The sequence below is a fragment of the Salvelinus fontinalis genome, chromosome 21, assembly GCF_029448725.1.
Source record: "Salvelinus fontinalis isolate EN_2023a chromosome 21, ASM2944872v1, whole genome shotgun sequence".
NCBI classification, from domain to species: domain Eukaryota; kingdom Metazoa; phylum Chordata; class Actinopteri; order Salmoniformes; family Salmonidae; genus Salvelinus; species Salvelinus fontinalis.
This window is the reverse complement of record NC_074685.1, coordinates 49,770,103-49,780,460: the sequence shown is the minus strand read 5'-3', so window position 1 is coordinate 49,780,460 and position 10,358 is coordinate 49,770,103. Positions and strand designations below refer to the sequence as shown.

The following is a 10,358-nucleotide window of genomic DNA, read 5'->3' as shown; positions in this document are numbered from 1 at the left end:
ATTTGACTTTACTTTCTGGTACTACAAAGCCCAGGGGAGGTCTCTGGTCCTGTTTCTGGCCACACTGGCCTCTCTCCTCTTGTGACCTCAGCACTATAGAACTTCCCATACCGCCACATGCCTCGCTTGGCCCCTATCACCAACCTGAGCAAGACCGGCAGGAAGCAGCTCCAGGAAATGGCAGGAGTGGCCTACACAGGTGAGAGGAAATACAAGAAGGGAATATTGGCCATATGACCTTCTACGGTATAGTATAGCTCTAGATATAGTAGCTCAAGAGAAAACCCATAAGCTTACAAACTTTATCTCCTTGTCCAAAATATTCAGGAAGGGAAGGTCAATTAGAAAAAGAAGGGCAAAGCCAAAAAACGAGACCGGCAGGAAGCTGCTCCAGGAAATGGCTGGAGTGGCCCCACAGGTGAGAGGAAATACAAGAAGGGAATATTGGTCATAAGTCCTTCTATAGTATAGCATAAGTCCTTCTATAGTATAGTATAGTTTAAGAGAAGAGAAAACCCATAAGCTTACATTACTTTATCTCCTTGTCCAAAATATTCAGGAAGGGAAGGTCAATAAGAAAAAGAAGGGCAAAGCCAAAAAACTTGTGAAGCAAGAGAAGGCCAGTAAGATACAACAGATGGAAAATAATGGAGAAAGTAAGGAGGACAAGAAAGAGGAAAAGAAGAGTCTGAGGAAGAGGTGAGGAAATAGAGGGAGAATTGGAACATAACCAGGGAATACTAAACTAGAGAATTAGAGAAATTGAATGAGGTAGCAGAGAAAGAGCAGCTATCTGATGTGTACATGGATATATTGTACTTTTCATAATAAAATGTATGTTAATTGTCAAAACAATTTCGTTATCGGTTTTACATTCCCTCTCCCAGTCGCAGCTTGAAGTTTGTCATGAATATTGCCCTGGAGGCAGAACTGCGCAATTTCCTCAAGATATGGCAGCTGCTAAGTCAAAACTGGCTATATTGTAAATATTTGTGGAAAATAATTGTGTTTTATGGTCTTAATTTAAGGTAAGGATTAGCAGTGTGGTTAGGGTTAAGGTTAGGTTTCAAATCAGATATTATTACTTTATGCCTGTGCCAGCTTGTGACCACTTTTTGCAGAACTGCCGCCAGGGCAAGATTCATGACAATAAATGCCAAACTGCATCCCAGTCATCCTCTCCCTATTTTTACAAGGCTGCAGAACATGCAAGGATTGTCTCACAACCCGCAGTCCCCAGGCAGGTGGGTTGCAGACAGGTTCAATAAAGTGACAACAATAGGCTACATAACAAAATCCATAAATGTATAATTATTGTGAAATTTACACTAAGTGTACAAAATATTAAGGACACCTGCTATTTCCATGACAGACTGACCAGGTGAATCCAAGTGAAAGCTATGATCCCTTATTGATGTCACTTGTAGATGAAGGGGACAGGACAGGTTAAAGAATGATTTTTAAGCCTGGAGACATGGATAGTGTATGTGTGCCATTCAGAGGGTAAACGGGCAAAACAAAAGATTCAACTGCCTTTGAACGGAGTATGGTAGTAGGTGCCAGGCACACCGGTTTGTGTCAAGAACTGCAACACTGAAGGGTTTTTCACGCTCATGTTCCACCAACCAAAGGACATCCAGCCAACTTGACAACTGTGGGAAGCATTGGCATCAACATGGGCCTGCATCCCTGTGGAACACTTTCAACACCTTGTAGAATCCATGCCCTGATAAATTGAGGCTGTTCTGAGGACAAAAGGGGGTGGATGGGCTAACTAAATATTAGGAAGGTGTCCTTATTATTTTGTACACACAGTGTATAACCTATAGGCTACACTGCGAAGTTAGGTAAAGGTACTATCTTTACCAGCATCATAAAAACTGATATTATTTCATGGGCTTATTGCAACGAAGAATGGCCACTAGAATATTGCCAGTTCATATTCATAACTAAAAGTTCACCTAATTTTACCTTCTGTTATAAAGACCATATTCAAATGAATAAAAACAAAAATAAAAAACGAAAATAAATAAAAACCCTCCCCTAACCAGGATGACGCTGGGACAATTGTGCACCAATCTATGGGTCTCCAGGTCGCAGCCGGCTGCGACAGAGCCTGGACTTGAACCAGGATCCATCCCACAGCTAGCATTGAATTGGAAGTTTCAGACAAAAATAAAATTGCTAAGAATTGTCTAGCCTTTATCTATTGGTAACAGGGTTGACGTGTTATGCTCGACACACTTAAGTTTTCCACCACAAAAGAAAAAAAGAGCAGAACAAGCCCACAAGCTCAACTAGGACCTGCATTTTAGAGCTATGTCTAAAAAGCTTTTTGTCTTTTACAACACTCCCATTCACCTGTGTGAACTTCAGCTTCGTGGCATGCTAGCCTTTTACTGGCTGCGGAGAGCCTTGTATGTTTGCATTTTGTTGAGCACCAGGTTTTTTTGTCTTTACATGTTCTTTTTTGAGAGCTGGCTCTGACCCATAACAGGCAACCCTCTTTGCCGGGAACCTTCTTTAGCACTACATTTTCCCAAATGCTTCCAAACTGATGCTCTCTCACAGCTGCTCTTAGGCCTCTTGGGTTGAGAAGTCATTCTCCAAACCTAATCGCAAACAAAGGAAAGATTAAAACACATGATGGTCCAACACAATAGGGCATAGGGAGGTAAGGGAGAGGAGATAAAAAGAAAAGACTTCCTCCGTGTCAGGTAAGCAGTCTCAAAGTGTACCCTCACCAACTTACCGGACTGAGTGTTTTCTGAACATCCCTCGCTGTCCTCTGATCCTGCGTCCAAGTCTTCTTGGGTCTCTTTCTGGTGTCTGTCTTGACTCTTTAGTGCGTTTTTTCAGTTCTTTCCCAGGCTTGCCTGTAAAACACAAAAAGATGGAACATACATAAGAGTAACAAGAAATCCACATATTAGCAAGCAACAACATTACATTTTTGTTCAGAACTCACTCAGCCTGGTAAGTTTGACGGTAGACTGCGGCTGATCCCTTGCTTTACGAAAGCAGCCGGTGTCTACCATCACAAATTTACCAGGCCGAGTAAGTTCTGAACACCTGTCACTCGAGCTTTCGCTGTCAGGTTCATACTCACTGATGCAGCCGGTGCCACTCAGCTGGTGTTTTGTTTCATATTTGTATAACAGCTGATGAATCTATGAAAAAAATGTATCAGTGTAACTTCCTGATAGTTGCTGATTGAAAATACAATCTACATAAGACATTCTAAATCAGCAGGTTTTGCATTGGTGGCTTGCTTGGTGACATCCCCAGGTGGTCTAAGTTAATAGACCAATAACAAAGAGTTTGAGATCTCTCTGCCAATAACAGCTAATTGAGGCTATATTTCCCTCCCATTAGTGGATTGATTCATGTTTAACCATGTTTTGAGGCGATATAGTGTTTGTTTACATTTTGTTTACCCACATTGAAGTAAAACATGCTTATATGTTGAGTTCTGATGGGGTACAACAGTTGAACTAAGCTCATGAGGCATTATAAGTTATATTCTTCAAGAATCAATGGTTATATATCATTAAATTGCATGTCCAAAAATTGATTTTGCAACTGCCGATTGCCACTTTAACCTGTCTAGCCCCGGGGTGCCGCTAGCGGCACCACCCCCCCACCCCCACTGAAAAGGCAGAGCCGCGAAATTCAAAAATATATATTTTTTTAAATATTTAACTTTCACACATTAAAGTCCAATACAGCTAATGAAAGACACAGATCTTGTGAATCCAGCCAACATGTCCGATTTTTAAAATGTTTTACAGGGAAGACACAATATGTAAAGATGTAAATCTATTAGCTAAACACATTAGCATAATCCACCATTTTTTCTTTGTCCACCAACACCAGTAGCTATCACCAATTCGGCTAAACTAAGATATTGATAGCCACCAACCAAGAAAAAACCTCCTCAGATGACAGTCTGATAACATATTTATGGTATAGGATAGGTTTTGTTAGAAAAATGTGCATATTTCAGGTAGATGTCATAGTTTACAATTGCACCCACCGTCACAAATGGACTAGAACAATTACAATGAGCAACGTGTTTACCTAACTACTAATCATCAAACATTTCGTAAAAATACACAGCATACACTAATCGAAAGATACAGATCCTGTGAATACAGACAATATTTCAGATTTTCTAAGTGTCTTACAGCGAAAACACAATAAATCGTTATATTAGCATAGCACATGTGTAAACATTACACCAGCATTGATTCTAGCCAAAGAGAGCGATAACGTAAACATCGCCAAAATATATTAATTTTTTCACTAACCTTCTCAGAATTCTTCAGATGACACTCCTGTAACATCACATTACAACATACATATACAGTTTGTTCGAAAATGTGCATATTTAGCCACCAAAATCATGGTTAGACAATGAGAAAAGTAGCCCAGCTGGTCAGAATATGTCGTGCGCCATATTAGACAGTGATCTAGTCGTATACATAAATACTCATAAACGTGACTAAAAAATATAGGGTGGACAGCGATTGATAGACAATTTAATTCTTAATACAATCGCGGAATTACATTTTTTAAATTATCCTTACTTTTCAATACAGTTTGCGCTAAGCGAAGCCAAGTTAAAAAAAATGGCGTCCTAAGCCACTAACATTTTTCGACAGAAACACGATTTATCATAATAAATTGTTCCTACTTTGAGCTGTTCTTCCATCAGAATCTTGGTCAAAGAATCCTTTCTTGGGTCTAATCGTCTTTTGGTCGAAAGCTGTCCTCTTGCCATGCAGAAATGCACATTGCGTTCGGCATGAATTGGAACGGTGCCCAGAGATTCACAGTGGCTCAGAAATAAATGTCCCAAAATCGCACTAAACGGATATAAATTGCTATAAAACGCTTTAAATTAACTACCTTATGATGTTTTTAACTCCTATAACGAGTAAAAAATATGACCGGAGAAATATAACTGGCTACACTAATGCTTGGAAAAACAGTAGGTCGGTATCCTCCGCGCGCATGACGCACCTAGAAAAGAGTTCCTACCTACAGGATTTTTTCATTTATAGTGGCTGTGATTGGGCAATCGATACCATTCAAAGCGTCATCACGTAAAGGCATCCAGGGGAAGACGTAAGCAGTGTCCGTATACTCATAGGAATAACAGTGGCCTTAAAACTGACTCCAGAACAGGGGCCAAAATGTGTGAAATCTGACTCCATGTCAGGGAAATTGCTGTAGAATGAGTTCTGTTACACTTAGAGACAAAATTTCAACGGCAATAGAAACTATAGACTGTTTTCTATCCAATAATAATAATAATATGCATATTGTACGATCAAGAAGTTTGTAGGAAGCCGTTTCAAAAATTACACGATTTCCATAAATAGTGACAACAGCACCCCCTAGCCTTAACAGGTTAAAATGCAGGAAATGGGGGGGTGGTTGACGGTTGGCTACATACCTTGGCACGAGAGATTCCTGCTTTTATCCATGTTCTTGTAGCGGGTTTCTTATGTACCACAGGAGAACCAAGAAATGAAGAACGACACCACGGCTGTCTTTTAGGCTTTTATGTTGATCTGCAATATTATTGTGAAAAGACAGGACAGGAACACATCAGTCTCCAATGCACCATCTGACAAGTTGTTCTACACAGGAGCATGAAGAAAGGCAAAACACATATCCTGTCTCACATCCCCAATACATTGCTAGGTGCTTTCAGTGTTGACAGTACCAAAATACAACAACTCATGTACAAAAAACACTGCAACATAAACAAGTTACAACGTGAAATCGCATATATATTCCATTCAGACGTTAGAGGACCAAACTACATCTCCCATAATGCAACGCCAACACCAGTCGGCAGCTTAGCTAACCGTCTGCATCACAGAAAGGCATGCTAGCTAGCAACAGCAGCACTTTTAGCACTCTGTAAACTACATTAATAACAACAATAAAACTCTGAGTGACATGTTTCAATAGCCTCACACCCCCTTATAACAATATCTACAGCATTAACATTGGGATGTTTTATTTATTTCACGTTATGGACTTCTACAAAGGAGTAATCTACAACACATACCTTTCTCTCTCAGTGTTTTCTCGGACTGAGGAGAGCGGGAGCTACGGGTAGTACCAGGGTGTTAGTAGGTGACAAGCACACGGATGAAATAAAATACATTTAATGAAATAAAACCCGAAGATGTTAACATCATTCAGCTACTGTAGCTGCCTACCTAACATCAACAGGCAGCACCAGTAGCGTAACAATTAAAAATAGACACCAAAAGTAAAGTTCCTGGCGATCATAGCGATCTGACTCCCCCCCTCTGTCTGAACTTGGAATATTCCTGTTCGCGGGCTTTGGCCACTGACCCTCAACCTGGTTGTTCTGTTCTGCGTTGTGTACTATTCTAATAATTTGAAGTTTGATGGAATAACCATTTTAACTCTACTACATTCTGACGAGAACAATTTTAAAATAGACATGTCTTTAATAAATGTATAGTATGACAGATTACCTATGGCAGCAACAACTGTCTCTCCCAATCAAACCTTCCCTTCTAGCACCGCACTGTCTCTGCCAGTCCTGCTGCAAACAAAACATATTTTCCCAAAATAAAGAAATGTATTTGGACCATCCGGATATCCATATTTGAATAGTGAAATATTCCAAATGCCTATCCCTAGCTGCCATTTCAAAATACAATCACCTCTAAACAAAATGTCTCACATTGTGAGTTGCGCAAATAACTCGTCCTGCCACAGGAAAGCTAACGTTGCCGAGCTAGGACCACATTTGCAATACAATGTAGCTAGCTACCAGTAGCTAGTTTAACATTACTCGTATGGAATTTAACATTATGCACAACACAAAATGTTTTCATATGAGAACATCTAAAACATCATAGCAAAGATAAGCAAGGCAATAATAATCAATTCCGGAATGTATTAATGTCTACTCCAGCAACCTTTAGCAGCTAGCCGGCTAATTAACCTATCAGTATAGCCAGGAAAAATGCTGCTAGCTAGCTAACATAATGCTTCACCATAGCTAATACTTTTCCAGGCATCGACGAAATGTGGCCCGCTACAACTACATTGGCCGAGTTATTGTTGAATAATAACGGAGCTAGGTAAATTAATTTAAAATAATATCGCTAGTAACTGTTAGGATTTATGTTTATGCACTATAGGCTGTTAGCATATTGATTGAAGGTGAATTATGTTTTGTTGCACACACACACATAATACAGAGGGGGGTAGGTGTGTAAAAACTGACCACCACAGGCCATAAAAGCTGTGGACAGTCTGGAGAAAGGAGGGGTGCATCTCTCTAGACCAACCAGGAGTTTAGAATACTGGACAATACCATATTAGGAACTGTTTCAGTGAATGGTCGAGGGGGACACAAGATGGAGCTGCTCTACCCAACAACCAGATGTGGAGAAGGAAAACGCCAAGGGGCTTGGACAGGTTTGGGGGTCCACAAAGGAGGAGCAAGAGTATGAACCATGCTAAACCACTACTATGATAGGCCAACTGGACAAGTTGAGAATAAACTTGTCATAGTATAAAACTACTATTTTGAGTACATTCCACAGTTCTCTGATCTACCCTGCGCGGAGATCCAGTGAACCCGTATATACGAAAATTGCATTTACCATTTATCGTTTGAGTTTAATTAAAATACTTAAAATATATTCGGTGACTATGAATCACATTTTGTCCTGATGCCAGATTTGAACTGACGCAAATCTCTTTCATAACTTCAAAATACTTACAGCTGAAATGCACTGCTGTTTTCTTTGTGAGCATGGTGAGCTGGAGAAAGCCGCATCCACATGTAGAGTTGTGGGGGATGGGACAAGTTCCCCAAATAGACCCTGGCTTTGGATCAGGTTTGAATTCCCCCCGCTAGTGGTCCTTGTTGGGTTTGGGGAGGGGAAGCTGATCCTAGATCTGTATCTAGGGGAAACTTCGCCCCGGCACATGCAAAGAGAGATGGGGGGAAGGGGAGGAGAGAGAGCGTCCCTCTCAGGATTGACAGATCATATACAAGCTCTACCACTAAGAAATGAGTTTCAGAATATAATATATTACCTTTAGCAGATCTAACGTCTTCATTTGCTCCATTTCATTAGTCTTGTTGATTGATTGCTGATATCCCGTGCTGATCCCGTATCCCGTGGCCCGATATCCCGTGCTGATATCCCGATATCCCGTGATATCCCGATATCCCGGGACATATCGATAGATATGTCCCGTGTGGCTCAGTTGGTAGAGCATGGCGCTTGCAACGCCAGGGTTGTGGGTTCAATTCCCACGGGGGGACCAGGATGAATATGTATGAACTTTCCAATTTGTAAGTCGCTCTGGATAAGAGCGTCTGCTAAATAATGTAAATGTAAATGTAAATGATCTAGGTTCACAGAAAAGATGGTGTTGATGAAGAGCATCCATCCTGTTTGTAATACCTTCATAGACATATAGTTCATACTGGTGGTCCTACCCATCACCCACTTCACTCCATTAACCCTAAACTTGCTGCTCACATGGTGGTTTGTCTAAATGTATTTGACTTTAGGTTAGGTAAGGTTAAGAAGGTGTTTGGCTGTGTTGGGAGCACTAGTGGCAATGCTGCCTCACCCAGATCACACATTGCCCTATATAAGTATATATTGTAGCAAGCTTAACCCAACACTTAACACCTTCTGATCTCTTGAGGTAATGGATAAGGTGTTGGCTTGCTAGTCACTGGACCGGGGTTCAAGTCCCAGTTGGAGCTACCCCCAAATTTGTTACATTGGTATCAGAAGTGGGATAGTGCCTGTGAAGCCATCAAAGATGTGTACATGTGAGAGACTTGCTATAAAGAAGTGTGGGGGCATGCTCTCCCCAAGGAAGGAGGTAATGTAGCAACCTTAATCCAACACCGAGCGACCTCAACGAAAGGTTTGGGCATCTTGGCGTAGCACTTAAGGTGTTGGCTTGACAGTTGATGGACCCAGGTTCAAAACCTGTTTGGGGCGAACTCCTGAATTCACTAAAATATATTTGTTTGCCTACGGGCAGGGAGACCCGGGTTTGAGACAAAAGGGGCATTACACCATTGCTGTTTGCAAAAAAAACACTACATTGGTGGTAGTGGAATTTTGCTTTGGGAGAGGTGTGCATATTTCATGGGCAGGATCTGTACCCGGGCCTCCCATGGGAAAAACCAGTGGCTTGACCATTAGACCAAGATGTAATGCCCTCCTGAGCTGAGGGTGACACTGATATTAAACTTACAGGCAGGACTACTTCATTAACAGATCATGAGACACGCACATGGGATAGTGTAAAGGGAACTTTGCCTAGGACGCCGATGCCAGGTCGCAGTTGTAAATGAGAACTTGTTGTCAACCAGCCTACCTGGTTAAATAAATGAGAAATAAAAAAATAAGTTAGAAGGTGGAAGATAGAGAATTAGTCCAGTAACTGAAAGGTCACTGGTTTGAGTCCTGAGGCAGGCAACAAGATGTGGAATTTGATCTGAACTGGCAGATCTGTGACCAAACCCTTCAGAAAAACAAATTATCTTTGTTCCCCGTAACATGGACTTATAAAGTTGTACTGGCGCCAGAGAGGATGCCTGACGTTTTATTGGCTCTTAACCAGCCATGCTATTTTGTTAGTTTTTTCGCATTGTTTGAAATTTATTCTGTACATAATGTTGCTGCTACCGTCTCTTATGACCGAAAAGAGCTTCTGGACATCAGAACAGCGATTACCCACCTTGAATTGGACAAAGAATTTTTCTGTAATGAGTCAGACGAGAGGGATTTACTCCAGACACCTGAACAGGCCTTCATCCTTGTCATTCGTAGGAAAAAATATGTAGATTTCGCAGAAGGAGATCGGGGTGCCTTGTGAGGATCAGGCGACGAATGGCTAATCTGCCTTTTCCATCCGTACTGTTAGCCAACGTACAATAGCTGGAAAATAAATGGGACGAACTAAAAGCACATATATCCTACCAACGGGACCTTAAAAACTGTAATATCTTATGCTTCACAGAGTCGTGGCTGAACGACGTCATTAATAACATACAGCTGGCGGGTTATACACTATCGGCAGGATAGAACAGCATCTGGTGCACGATATCCAAGGAAGTCTCAAGGTTTTGCTCGCCTGAGCATCTCATGATAAGCTGCAGACAACACTATCTACCTAGAAAGTTTCCATCTATATTTTTCATAGCTGTCGACACACAGACCGATGCTGGCACTAAGACCGCACTCACTGAGCTGAATACCGCCATTAGCAAACAGGAAAACGCTCATCCAGAGGTAGCGCTCCTAGTGGCCGGGGAC

General features: G+C 41.3%; 1 long non-coding RNA gene across 2 annotated transcripts; it reads right to left on the bottom strand.

The window, feature by feature from the left end:
• Positions 1-542: 542 nt before the first annotated feature.
• LOC129819073 (uncharacterized) lies at positions 543-8,171 on the bottom strand. Of its 2 annotated transcripts, XR_008754008.1 has the most exons (7): positions 8,107-8,171; positions 7,788-7,981; positions 6,086-6,126; positions 5,462-5,579; positions 3,110-3,170; positions 2,753-2,876; positions 543-2,612 (listed from the first exon to the last, which is right to left on the bottom strand). It is a non-coding gene; the product is annotated as an uncharacterized LOC129819073 (long non-coding RNA). The 2 variants fall into 2 exon arrangements; XR_008754009.1 differs by lacking the exon at positions 6,086-6,126.
• Positions 8,172-10,358: the final 2,187 nt, after the last annotated feature.